General features: G+C 36.1%; 1 protein-coding gene across 5 annotated transcripts in view; it reads right to left on the bottom strand.

The window, feature by feature from the left end:
• The window catches only part of fkbp5 (FKBP prolyl isomerase 5), a 42,169-nt gene that overhangs the window by 20,550 nt on the left and 8,626 nt on the right, over positions 1–12,993 (bottom strand). For 3 of the 5 annotated variants that reach the window (XM_088090730.1, XM_088090733.1, XM_088090736.1), the window contains exons 5-6: positions 9,312–9,387; positions 6,047–6,168 (exon numbers count right to left, since the gene is read on the bottom strand). The gene's annotated coding sequence lies outside the window, so the exon portion shown is untranslated. Of the gene's footprint in view, positions 1–2,993; positions 3,342–6,046; positions 6,169–9,311; positions 9,388–12,993 lie in introns of those variants that run through there. The other 2 variants (XM_042508099.2, XM_042508091.2) reach the window with 2 other exon arrangements.

Below are 12,993 nucleotides of genomic sequence, written 5' to 3'. Positions count from 1 at the left end.
TTCAGACTTTGTTATGTTTTTAAATGCAACGTTTCGAGTCAAAATTGGTTCTTCATTCGTTATGGAACGATGAAGATACTTTCAACCCGAAAGTTAAAAGAAAAGAAATAAAAGTTTTTTTAAGTTTAATTTTTATTGTTATTGTTATTGTTATTATTGTTGTAGCGGTGCATTTCTCCCCCTCTCTGTTTCTTTGTTTCATTTTGTCATGGATTAATGTAATTTTATTATGACTTACACACATCACGTCATTTTTTCCCCTTTGAAGGGTTTTTTGGGGTGAAAGTTTTTCCTTATCCGCTGCGAGTTTTCAAGGACAGATGTTGTATGCTTTAAAGTGCTTCAAGGCAAATTATGATTTGTCACATTGTTCTCTAAAAAATAAATAAAATTGAAAATGGAAGTTGACTGAATTGAGAAGCGTTCTGCTGTGCTGCAAATCTTTGGGAAGCAAATCAGTACAATTATTTCACTAAGTGAGTGGACAAGATGAGATGAGCAGAACCAAACGAAGATAAGAGTTATAATCTCACTGGTGTCACAGTTGCTTGGAAACTTTTATCAGATCCCTCCTTAAGGCACCTGATGCAGCTGATCAGACGGCAGTTTTGTGGCCACTTAACGTTTCCACAGAGACGGTTTTAAGGACAAAGAGGATCGGCAGCTCTCGTTCCCTGCATCATTTTTCTAGATTTTTCCACCAGTTGTTCTGTCTTCACTCCCAGGACATCCCACATGCTGTTGATGACCATGTACAAATATTAGGAAATTCAGTCATGGTGACTAAGTTCTTTAAGAGCCTGCGAGTATAAAGATGAAGCAACTGAGTACTGCCTGAGATGCATCAACTTGGACGCGCATTTGAAGAATATCAGCTTTTGCATCACACAGGACACTTAGAGTCCCACAGGCTCGACTGAGCAGGTTAAGAAACTCTTTTGTTCCTCAATGTGTCAATCTGTTAAATCAGAGCTTGGCCTCTGAGTAGCCTCAGTGTGCCGGAGTCAAATACTGCATGTAACAGGAGTAATATGCTGCAGTGTTTTGTAGCATTTATTGTATCATTTTGTTGTCTGGTTAAGTGTTGTTTGTATGTATGTGAAGCAGGTGACGTCCTTGGGAGCAAGACATATTTGAGAATTATTTCTGACAATAAAGTGATATCAAATCAAATCAAACATCAAATTTTCTTTGTCGAAACAGCAAGTGCTCAAGCTATGGTCCTCGACACACGGGGTAAAACCATGAACATCTGTCCTACTGATATCTGCTCATTTATTTCTTTTCTTCACTTGTGGTCACTTTCAAAGATCAAGTGTTCTTGTACTGAACTCTTGTCCACCTGAACAAAATGTCCATCTCTATGTAGCGACACCTCTTGTCCCGAGTCTTTTAAATTTAATGGATTTCATTTTAGATGTAACTCTTTGTATGTGCTTGAGTGCATGTGTGTGCATGTGTGTGCATGTGTGAGTGTGTGTGTGTGTGTGTGTCTGAACACAATGTTCCTTCTATTCACAGATCCCCGCTGGCAAAGCCTGATGGTGTTCACCAATCTGAGACCCCCCTCACGTACAACTCAGCTTCAATTTTTGAATGAAAATAAGCAGATTTAAATTATTTAATTTCCATTTACTTTAACAAGTGATCTAAAAATGTAAATAAAGCAAGTGGAGTGATTGCGTGATGAATTACCATCATTAACGAATTCACCTAACAACAACTTGTTCCATCAATTTAATCATCTAACTTTTTTTTCTTTTCCTGTATGAAAGAATTAATCATTAAACACTGAAGAAGGAAACCAACTGCAAATAGTTACAACACAGTTAAATGGTATGTGTCTTACATGTACAGTATCTGAGGTAAACTCAGATACCCTGCGGAGGAATGCAGGAACAGAGCACAATGAGGCAAAGACCACATCCACAGACGCGCACGGTGTATCTGTACATTCTGTCTCACATTCGTACTCTGCTGCTGATTCATATGAGAACATGTGAGCACACACTGTGCATGACCAACCCATGCACTTACATCCTGAGGCAGAGCATTGTCTGCCATTGGAGATTTAAAAAAAAAAAAATCTGACAAAGGCATCAAAGGGAGTTTTTTTTTTTAAATGATGTGTTAAAAGCTGATTTTATGGACATCACTTTTTGGAAATGCTGCTACACTGGCTAATGTACTTTTAAATGTGAAATGGCAGAGCATACATTTGAATTTTGCAGTTTTCATAGGGCAAATGTAAAGAAGTGAAAATAAATGACCACCTTTAAAATAAATATGTATGTATACCAGTGTATTTTATCCTCATTAAATAACCACTTGACTGGGATTCATCTCTGGGACTTTGTCTCAACCCGGGTCCATGCCAACTCTGCTGAAATCTCACCGCCTCATTTAAATGTAAACACGTATGATAACACCCATATATTTTTGGGTTATTCAGGGGTTTACAATTACACTCTGTAACCTTGTCCAGAATGAATATGAGCCAGCACAAAATGAACCGGAGCTAATGTGACCAATTCTCAGAAACAGTGTACAACCTGTACTCTGTGAAGATACACCTAAGCCTAAAGGGATCCTGGATGTAAACTGTTGTTCTCATTCACCTCCATTGGACACCACAGCCACACATACACAGGCATACACCTATAAACACACTCACATGGAGCCTTATCACACCTTATTTTCCAGAGCACAGTGGGATACAGCTAACCTCAAATGCCCCTGCATGTGCGAAAAATTCAACATCCACCCTTAAATAGCCTATGATCAGAAAACTGAGCATCTCGGTGCTTTAATAAAAAACAATAATAATAAAATAAAAATCATCATTATGACACTGTTTAATGATGTATAACAAGTGTCCTTTAAACTGAGTCAGGTGTGAACACAGAGCACTATAAAGCCAGTGATGCATTAATTAACTCACTAATAAAATCTAATTGCAACAAAATAAAAAATAATCAGGATTAAACACTCACATTTCCTCGCGCTCCTTTTTGTAGTAGTTTCTCCCTCGAAACGACCTGCTGAAATTTCAGTCGGTAGATTTTTTTTTTTTTTTTTTTGGTAACCACGTTTATTCCTCCAAATTCAAGCCCGCCCCTCTCATCATACATCCAGGGTACTAAATGTTCTGCCCATGTGCTTGTTGTGCAGCGCTGTTTTTGTCCCGTGTTCCCTTTATCCCCCTTTCCTCCTCTCTAGTGACGATAAACGTGCCGGTGAAGTAACCACATGGATCTCAGACTTCAAAATGACACTGGTGGAGGGAGAGAGGCGCACACAGGAGAGAGAAACGAGAGAGCGAGAGAGGCAGATAGAGTAGAACAGTTGTGGGAGGGCGTTTAGTGTAAAATTAAGGGGCAGGTCTTGGAAAGCAGCCACAAAGTAACACAATGTTCCGGCTGTACTGTAGCTGTACCGCTGCCGCTGCTGATGAGAACACTGTGTTCCAATAGACACCCTGACCTGTAACCCGTTCCGTGCCGAGCCAGGCCGGGAACAGCCTGTACCGCAGCAGGCTGTCCTCTCCGCTCAGCTGACAACACATATCATCAACACTGCTGTGTAATAGGCGAGACACACAGACAGGCGGGATGTATAAGCACCGAAATAAAAGCACACAGCACAGCCTGATAAGACGCGCGCTGAGACGGATTACTGTTTCTGTAAGAGACGGTAAAACCCCGCCTTGTTTTTGTTTACCGGAGATTTTAACGCTATGCGTACAATTGTTTCTTAAACTTTTTGTTTTGAAAGGTAGGGAATTCGACGAATGCGTATAAATATATATACTTTTAATTATTATATGCCTACTGCCTGTTAGTGATTTTCCTTTATTCTGACATTTCGACTGCTAGTGTTTACATTACTGCAGTGTTTAACAAATCTTTTATGTGAAAGTCGCTATGAGTCATAACTGTGGACCAGACTAAATGTAAGCAAACTTAAGGGTTTCTTTGGCTTACAGCTAATGGAATTTAAGACTTTTCAGATTCTTCCAGTGCCACTCCGAATGACAAAAATAGAGGTGAAAAAAAAGTTAAAAAAAAAAAAAAAAAAGACCTGACACTATAACTAAAATTAGTAAAGAGTAAAAAGCAAAACTGTAACAAAATTTATTAAAAATAAATAAATAAAAAAAATAAAAATTGACACCAATTACTTAGGGTTAGGGAGAATTTTGCTCAAACATTTACTTTGATATAAAACATAACTTTTGGGTGACAGCAATGCAAGTGGCTGTTTCTGTGAATTTTTTCCTCCTCTTTTTTCCTCCTTTTTTTAACAATGCAATGTCAGAAAACAAAGATTCACATAATTGTACCCTTTTATGTCTTAGCACTATTAAGACTTATGAAAAATTAATTTGACATTTAGGGACTAAAAGTAGGTTGCAGACAGGTAATGTGCGCCACTTTTAGGTAGATTACCAAGAAAACCACTTGAAACTCTGCAGACTGCCTTGTGTGTTACTTTTATGAGTTGTTTATATTATTTTCTGCTAAATGTATATAAAGAAATTCTGTTGTTAAGTAAAACAATTTTGAAACTTTGGACCTTCAAACACGTCCAGAACCTCTACCTCACTGTTCAGGTAAAGTGGGACAGCTGGTTAGGTAACATGGGACAGTCATATTAGTTTGTTTTTTGAATATTTATATCAGTTTATCAGTTCAGTAATTAATTAATTAAATCATAATGTAACCTGTTGCAACTTTTTCTAAGAGATTGTTAACTTTTCAGCCTTGTTTTCCCTTTTTTTTTGTTGCCTGTTTCCTTGACTCCATATTGTCTTCAATGGACATGCATTTGTGTGTAACAATTATGGCTAATTCTGTAGTGTGGCTGAAATGGACTCACTATTTAATGGTGTTTATGTGACGAAAAAGCTAAAAATGTCTGAAATGTGACAGGGCGGCACAAAGTGGCATAACTCACTGTATGGCACCTGGTTGCCCGAAAACATGTTGGTTTCACTTGAGAAAAACGGGCCTTTTTTCATTTTTGTTGTAATACCCTTGTTCTAGCTGCAAAACTTTATATTACCAACATGAAAAAACAACCTACTACCTTAAACACTCTTGGACCAGTCATTTTTTGACCCATAATCGTTATCCCGAGCCAAAAAAATGATGTGTCATGTAACGCACATTTGTAGCAACAACTAAAGAACATGTTTGGTGACCGGCTGCTAATATTTAAAGAGCCCAAGATGTAAACCTTATTTGTCCCATTTTACCCAATGTCCCACATTACCTTCACGCTATAAAGTACTACTAAAAGTACTGGTACTATGTGTAGTACTATGTGTAATTATTTAGTCTTTTATTTTGGAAATTATAACCTAATAACCTACATGTGTGAAATGGCAGACATATGCACCTGTTTCAAGTATAATATGGGGAAGTTTTATGAGCTCTTGTTTTGCCAGTCAAATTTTAATCTGCCAAGAAAATACAGCCTACAGCTGTTTTGCGGTAAGTATGTTGAGGCAGTAACCAGAGTGAATACAGCCTGTTACTTCTTACCAGGAGTGGCTGAAGTATCTACAAGCCATACATGAGTAAAAGTACAGATTTCTCGCCAGTAAATAACTTTGGTAGAAGTTTAAGTCACCTGTTTAAATATTGCTTACGTAAAAGTCTTAAAGTATCTGACATTTACTGCACTTGAGTATCAAAGGTAATTTTATGATATTCAATGTACTTAAGTATTAGAGAATATGAGTATAAGAGTATGTCCTCAAAATTGCACAAATTGCACTTTATTCTCTCAATATGTTTTATTTAGTTGTGTTTTAAGCCCAGCTGTTATTTACAGTTTGTCAAATAAAACTGAATATGTGGTCATTTCTCTTATGTGTGGACCTTGAACTTAATGACTAAGGAGAAATCTGGACCCAGTGGCTGGACCAGTTGGGGACCATTGCTTTAAACTTTAGACTTTCTCTGGGGGTTTTGTTTATGCGAGTATGCGTTGGTGTTTAATACTGCTGGTGTTTACCAATAACAGAAGTGACAGCACATACCTCTGACTATGTGACAGATGTCTCCATCAGCTCACAGCGTCCTCGTTCTCTATTGTGGTGGCAACAGGGTGACGTGTCTTTCCACAAGTTCCTCCAGCCTCTCGGGCGGTCAGAGGGGGCAACTAAACAGAGATGAAAGTTAGTACAGTATCAAAAAATATTTTTCAGGCACCACATCAGCACGCAAAGGAGCAAACTAATAATAAACAGTAGCCTGCTAAATACATAAGAACTTAAAACTTGACTGAGCACTTGGGCTAAAAGATACCATTTCATTTAAAAGGTAATACTAAATTAAATCAAAGTGATTGAACTGTATTTTATTTTTTTAAAAACCCGAGCTGGATTTAAAAAAAAAAAAAAGTATCATATTTGCATTTGAGTCATGGCAACATGTGTGATTGTTTAGCAACTTTAATCTTTATATCCTAAAATCAGTGATGAATTTCTTTCTTTATTTATTTCCTTTCTGGATGATATAGTCTATATTTTAGAGTCCATTAGTTAACTTTAATTTAGCAGATATAGCCTATTCGTTTTAATTCAGTCGTTATCTATATCTCAGATACCTAGCGACTGACCACCAACAGGCTTTTCATCAGCATGTAAACTTAAACTTTAACGCTGACACTCTAGTCAGTGCCTGATGTCACCAAGACTCTTAAAGACATCTGGTGTCCTCTTTATCAAAGGCTGGAGTGACCATAGACCGTATAAATAAGGTTACTACACATTCTCTGCAGAGTCAGACAGTTATAAATATACACAGAGGCAGCTCTGTGCGTTATGGCATTAATACTGACGGACTATTTGGACCCCAACATCATGAGCACATGTAAAAGTAATGACACTAAATGTTAAAACGTGGTGAAACGTGACTGATATAAAAAAAACAACTTTTATGTATGCATGTCATCCATCACAAACCACCTCAAATCACTTTCATTTAAACTATTAGAATTAGTGTTAATCCATTAATTTTAATGACATCAAAATCTTTTCTGAGTCTTTGAAAATTCAGTTTAACCAAACAAGTAGCCTGGTAACAATTTACAAAACCGAGGTAAGATGCTAAGTGGTTTCATTTCATTCAATATGTCAATGTATTGAGACACTTTATTAAAATGTTACTTACTGCCTTTTTAAGGCTGTTAAAGCTATCGTCTTTAACTTTGTAACATTATTAGTTGTACTTATTGATGATGTTTATGTAATGTTAGCTGTTATCTAACTTCCACAGTATGTTAGCATCATGGTCAGCGCACCTCAAATAATTCAAGTTAGCAAATAAAACAACATTAGCATTAACTATAGAGTCACTGTTCCCAAATCCAAGACATGAGCTTTATTGTTGAGGTTATCAGAAACATATCTGAAATTTCACATCTTATACACAGTTTTAATTTTGACATACAGTTACCTGAAGTTGATGTTAGATCTATAAGCTAACATTAACTTTGCTATTGACATAACGTCAACAAACGCAAGCTAGCTTTTATCTGATGAAACAAAAGTTTAGTTTACGTTTAAATTAATGTGAAAAATAATGGCTTAAAGGAAAATGTGTTATTATAATACAACATTTTAATAATTTAATAATTGCCAAATAGCCCAAATAGACACCTTCTTTCCCTCTGAAATTTTTTGGCTATCTTTCTTTTTCCTAATTTTTTTTATGTTTAATTTCCCACAGGACAGCCATAATAAAAATCACCAAAATTACACCATTTATCACAGCCAGAAAATGTAAAAACGCAAATTATTGTTGGATTTTCAGATTTCAGGGAGGCTCAAGGAAAATTGTTGATTGATTGTTGTGACTCTGGGGAGGATAAAAAAACAGACACCTCCTCCTCTGATAAATAAAGAACAGTCCCTTAGCTCTAACTGCACTTCAAAATAAAGTGTGTTTTTTACAAACTTGAGATGGTTGTGAGTCTCTTGCGGTCCATTCAGAATGGACCCGCAACCCACCAGTTGGGAACCACTGGTATAGACAGCCGTTTACAGCTCTCTGAGAATGGCACTCAGAGTCTGTAAAGGTTTTACAAAAATAACCTGGGAACGTTCCTAGAACATTACTTAAAGGTTGCAAAACTATAACTGAACAGGAACATTCCAGAAAGGTCACCTGTTTGCTGACTGAGGTTCTGACAAAGTGTGAAATGGCAACTTAATTAATAAACCTATCCCTGCTGTTATGTGTAATATCTTGTAATGTATAATACTAAAACTAGTGCAGCTGTTTTGCAGTAAAACATGCAAGGGTAGGCTTGAATAAAAAGTAAGTAAAGTACTAGCAGACTATGTAAAAACTGTGAGTTAGGTACAGGCCTATGTTTACATATTTAAATAAACGAGTGATTAAAGTGTTCGACCAAACTGTTAAATACAAACTACTGACAGTAAAAGTACTTACTGTTAAGGATGTGTATAATTACTTTGTGAGAAATATAATGTATCAGCTCTTGTTTAGCAAGTTAAGAAATTACTGTAGTAAATACTGAGCATAAAAGCACTTATTGTCAAAGTGTTGAGAGATAAAGTAAACCTATAAACCGGGTCCAAATGTTATGTGTAATTATTTCTTGTAATGTTGAGACATAGCCTATTGCATCATTTTGTAGACTCTTGTTTTGCATGTCAAATCTTGGTCTGCAAAGAGAATTGTGCAGCTACTTTGCTGTAAAATATAACCTACAATAATTTCCCCTGAAGTAGTGTTAATGTAAATACTCACATATAGGATCAGTCTGTCAGAAAAGTTTCACATAAGTATAAATGTTAAGTTACTTGTTACTATAGCTCAATTTCCCCATCTGACCCATAAAACAAGTATTAAAGTAAGCATTAAAATACAAGTTAATATCCAAAGTTAAGATATTTACTGCGTAGGATAGTAAGACAAAGTTCCTTTATCAATGACAACTTAAAGTAATAAACCTAGTCAAGGTGTTGCAAAACTTCATGTAATGTTGGAAAATATAATACATCATATTCTTTGAGCTCTTGTTTCAAAAGAAACATTCATCTGCAAAAGTAAGAGTGGAGTTATTAGGAAAATACAATGTAGTAAAAGTATAGCATAACTGAAATAATGTACATATTCTCTCACATGACCACTTACATGACAAGTGTTTCTAGTACATGTGTTTCCTTACAGTTTCTTAAAAAAGGCAACTCCTGTTTAAACTGTAAATATGGTCAAAATATTCTGGACTTTAGATCCAGACAGCAAGTTTGGGCATATCTTTAATTCACCTACTTTGTTGTGAAGGATGTTGTTGACTCCACCTGGTGATTCACTGATCAGCTTGGACCACAGGGTCGTCGGTGCATGCCTGTGTAGTTAACACATGGAGTACAGAATTCAAATTGACAGCGAGGGAGACATGAGATAATTATTGTTTCAACAGTTTTGAGAAAAAAAAACATGCATAGATGTGTATTTCTAATATCTTCTTTTGTCTTGTTTTCCCATCAGTATGAGTTACACAGTATTATGCAAAAAAGGGTTAACTGTGATAATAAATCCCCTCGATGTGAAGCAGAAATGATTATAGAAAGTAGGAATAATAAGGGTAAGAATAATGTAAAAACATAAAAATACAAATATGTTTATTATGCTTCAATTTTGACACGAGTATGTAAAATATTCAAAAATAGAAAATAGGTATAATATGCTGAGTATGTAAAAATATGTGCCTTATGCTACATGACAATGTATAAAACTAACATATAAAGTTTTAGAAATATAAAATAATGTGCATTATGCTACAAGTGCTAATTAATTATTTACTCTTGGGATTAAATAAACAGCATGAGATGTTTAAAAATGAAAAATCGTGTTCAGAAGGTATTTAATAAAGTCAGGCTCTCACTACAGTGAGACATATACATCGGGGGGAGGGTGCAAGAGCAGCCGAATTTCCCATAAAAGTCATAAAAGATTTTTTACGGCCTTGCCTTTGTGGTCTGAGGACACTGCTATATTATTATGTTGGCATAGGAAGTTTGCACTACAGCATGTTTTATGGTTGCTGCGTCTATTTATGTTCAGCATATTTTCGCATAACCATTCAAAAAACCCGTAAAATGTAGTATAGACTCTTGGTGTGGGTATATAGTCTTATTGCTTGAGCTGAGGCTCTCAGACAGTTCAAACTTTATTGCAGGTTTGTGGTGGGTGAATCCTGCAGGCAGAGGTGGTGAGGAGGACACTGTCTGAATGCTCTGCTGGCAGACAGCCAGGTAGCTATTGAAGGGAACATGATGATCCTGTTAATTATAAAGGTGACATAACACAAGTGAACCTGATTGTGCAAACCCACAGGGATGTTATCAACCGGCTGAGTAATCTTCTGAGCAATCAGGAGGAAAGTGGGTTTCACACACTCACGTATTAGAACATTTTATTCACATTAAAAAGAGATAATAGTACAGAAACAGAACGGCTGCGTGCTTAACAAAAGCAACCCTCAGCATGCACAACCTGAAACTATTAACCATAAAATACAAAGATTTTCTATAAAAATTCATCAAGTCTCGAGCTCAGGCAGAGATATGTTTATTTTCCCAAACCCTCGTCTGTGCTGCGGTGTCCTGGTAGCTTTGTTGGCCCTTCCTCCCGTCTTGTAATGCGCACGTGGAGGTCAAAAATGAACTCAGCTGACCTGAGCTGAACTGAAATGTGCATGAATAGATTCTATATTGACACACGGCCTGAGATGTCTTCCTTCCTGAAACATTGTGAACATCTTGTTTCTGTTGTGGTGAAAGCCGCAACCTGGTAGGAAACAGGAAGGTTAAAGTTCAGTTTGTAGCTTTTTAATGTAAATGTAGTAAACATATTTATACACTTCTTACCCATGTTGAGCTTTAGTAAAAGCTTTTGAGTAAGAGCTCAGTGTTTACTCACTAAAAAGTTGTATATTTCTTGTTAAAATAAGCCGATAAATAGTCAGTCCTCTTGATAATTGGCTTACATATTTACTAAATATTTTATGAAGTACCAAAATCTAACAGGCGGTTGCGAGAATACATTCGTCTGAATGAGTGTCTTAGTGTAACCAGAAGCACGCGGTTGAGTTCATTCAGGGATACAGGCTGCACAGTCATCAGGAAGTGAAACAGAACAGAATGTGCTGTACTAATCTGATTGAAAAACACTGCCCTGAGTGGAGGCATGAGAAAAGAAAAGATGTTTCATTTAAACAGCTAAAAGGAGAATCCTGTGGCAGCAGGGGGATCCATACGAAGACAACAAACTGAGCTTAACTCTTCATTTGGTGATATGAAAGGCAAGTGGTGAGGATGAGGTTAGAAAAGCCGTGGCTCTCGCACAAACATGCACACTGCGACTAAAATAAAGCTGGGCAACATAATGCTCTTTGTTTGTGTTCTAGGCATCCGTGTTACGTACATGGGAGTAATCTCCTGAGTGATCCCTTTTATCCCTGAACTTTTTCCCCCTGAAGAAGGAGGTCTTTAACTGCTGTGTCTGCCAAAGACCCTACATAAACTATTCCTCGCCGACTAACGCTGACTAACAGTATACACATCTTTGTTTTTGTCCATTTCAACTTGAACTCTGAAGGACCGTATTTTATTTTTGACAAGATTTGCTGCTTGTTTTATTTCCAGGAATAATCAGTTAAGATGAGTTTACTTAAAATACATAGGCCTAAAGTTGTCAGGGGGGAAATAAGTATTTTGATATTTTAAGTAACAGTAGTTAAAAAAAAGCAAGTAAGAGTCACATATTTAAACACTCAGATGAAAAGCACATAGGTATTAAGCACCCAAAAAGTAAGCAAAGTAAAAGTATTAATTATGCAAGCATGGCTCCAGACAGTGGTACAGTAGATTACTATTATTATAGTATTAGACTTAAGACTTAAATAAAGGGAGCATGTTAATGTTGCAACTTGCACGATGTGGACCAAATTTCAAACTTTTTAGTGTTGAGTTCTTTAATGTATATAAAGGTTTTGTATCTAATAAGTTAAGCATCTGTCATAGTTTTTGGATAAATGCAGTGGAGTAAATACAATATTTCTTTCAGAAATACAGTAAAGGGGCAGAAAATAAGAGCATTAAAACAAAATTCAAGTACCTTAAATACTGATCTAGTACAGGCCTTAAATATAGTTATACACAGTTATATACTTATATATTATAATTTCACCACTGACAGTGGTTGAGCCACACGTCTTCGTACATTTGAAAAAGGTCAAAGAGTTAGCTGAGGGTTTTTTTTTTTAGATTCAAAAAAGACCTGTATTAATTTATGAATATAACTTGCCTTTGTATGTAATTTTAGGTCCTTTTATGTGATTTTTCCCCCCTCACTAATGTGTGAGTTTGGTTATTTAGTAGCCTAAGCACTGGATTACTGCTACTAAACTCGATTAAAAGAGATTCATGACTTCCAGGTGTTTGGCTCCTTATGTTCTGTGTGACATTTTGTTAGTTTGACTTAAAAGAACATTATTTTTATTAGTGTTTGGAGACTAACAAAACACTTTGAACAATGTTATATCACAGTGACTTTTCCTAATTTTATCAGAGTATACTGAACTGATGAGATATTTCTTAAGTCTGCTACAGAAAATGAAATTATTTTTATTTGACTCCAGCTGTAATTTATTGTACTTGTATAATTGTCAACAATACAGTTCAACGGCACCACACACTGCATCCTCCAAAATGATCAGAAATTTTAATCAACAGCTTTCAAAATGGTTTCAATGAAAACTGAATATTACAAAGTACTAGGTCTATACGGGACTTTTTTTTAGATTAGATTTCATTAGTTTTAGCTTGGTGTAATCGATTCGTTGGTCCATATAACAAATAAAACATGACATATTTCCTCATTTTATAACAATATCTTATGGCCATTTCTGCATTTTGTCACCTTCCTCAAAGCATTAACTCATTTTGTG

Source organism: Plectropomus leopardus, chromosome 2 (assembly GCF_026936395.1).
Source record: "Plectropomus leopardus strain MGB_pleo_1.0 chromosome 2, ASM2693639v1, whole genome shotgun sequence".
Taxonomy (NCBI): Eukaryota; Metazoa; Chordata; class Actinopteri; order Perciformes; family Serranidae; genus Plectropomus; species Plectropomus leopardus.
This window is presented reverse-complemented; position numbering and strand designations above follow the sequence as displayed.